General features: G+C 34.6%; 1 non-coding gene across 1 annotated transcript; it reads left to right on the plus strand.

The window, feature by feature from the left end:
* The first annotated feature begins 341 nt into the window (after positions 1-341).
* On the plus strand, positions 342-402 carry LOC129496538 (U7 small nuclear RNA). Its single transcript, XR_008661811.1, has one exon. It is a non-coding gene; the product is annotated as a U7 small nuclear RNA (small nuclear RNA).
* The last annotated feature ends 995 nt before the right edge of the window (positions 403-1,397 follow it).

Here is a 1,397-nt window from a genome sequence, read left to right on the forward strand (position 1 = left end):
AGAAATCACTCCCACTCCATAGCCACAAAACAAAACAAAACAATGAAAAAAAGAACATTGATTTAAACCTTTTATCTTAAACAAAAATTAACTCAAAATGAATCACAAATTTATTTTTTTTCAACTTTATTTTTTTATTGAAGTTTGATTTGCCAACATATAGTATAACACCCATGCTCATCCCATCAAGTGCCCTCCTCAGTGCCCATCACCCAGTTACCCTCATTCTCCCGCCCACCTCCCCTTCCACTACCCTTTTTTCATTTCCCAGAGTTAGGAGTCTCATATGTTTTGTCACCCTCTCTAACTGAATCACAAATTTAAATATAAAATGTAAAATTAAGTATCACAGTTCTTTTAGAATTTGTCCAGCAGGTTTCCAGTCATTACCAAAAGACCCTAGGGTTTGGGGTGGGGGTGGGGGGATAACCAATAAAACTTTTAGAAAAAAATAGAAGAAAATCTTTGGGATCTAGGGTCAAGCAGGATTCTTATACTTGACAACAAAAGCATAATCCATACAAGAAAAAAACTGATAAATTAGATGTCACCAAAAATAAAAATTTTGTTCCAGGTGCCTGGGTAGCTCAGTTTGTTAAGTGTCTGACTCTAGGTTCTGGCTCAGGTTATTATCTCATGGGTCATAGGACAGACCCACATCAGGCTCCCTGCTCAGTGGGGAGTCTGCTTGGAAGATTCTCCCCCTCTACCCTTCCCCTGACTCATGCACATGTTCTCACACACTCTCTCTCTAATAAATAAATCTTAAAGATCAGAGTTTAAAATTTAAAAAATAAAATAAAAATTTTGCCCTACAAAAGACCCTCTTAAGAAGATTAAAAGATAAGCCACAGACTAGGAGAAAATACTTTCAAAGCACATATCCAACAAAGGACCAGAATCTAGAATATATAAAAACTCAACATTAAAAGACAATCTAATTAAGAAATCAGCAAAAGATATGAACAACATGTTGACAAAGAGGGTATACAGATGGCAAATAAGCACATGAAAAGATGTTCAACAACATTAACCATTAAGGCAATGCAAATTCAAACCACAATGAGATATCACTACACACCTTTCAGAATGGCTAAAATGTAAAAGATTAACAGGGCCAAATATTGTCAAGGATGCAAAAACCTACATCATCAATAGATTACTTCTGACAATGAAAAATAAAACAGCCACTCTGAAAACAATTTGGCAGTTTTATATGAAACTAAACATGCAACTACCATATATAACCTAGCAAAATGCACATCGTCTGCATTTTCCTCAGAGAATAAAAACTTATGTTTATATCAAAAGCTATACACAAATTTTATAATAGCTTTATTTGTAATAGCCAAAAACAGGGAACAATCCAGATGTCTTTCAATGGGTGAATGGTTAAA

Source organism: Nyctereutes procyonoides, unplaced genomic scaffold (assembly GCF_905146905.1).
Source record: "Nyctereutes procyonoides isolate TBG_1078 unplaced genomic scaffold, NYPRO_anot_genome, whole genome shotgun sequence".
Lineage (NCBI taxonomy): Eukaryota > Metazoa > Chordata > Mammalia > Carnivora > Canidae > Nyctereutes > Nyctereutes procyonoides.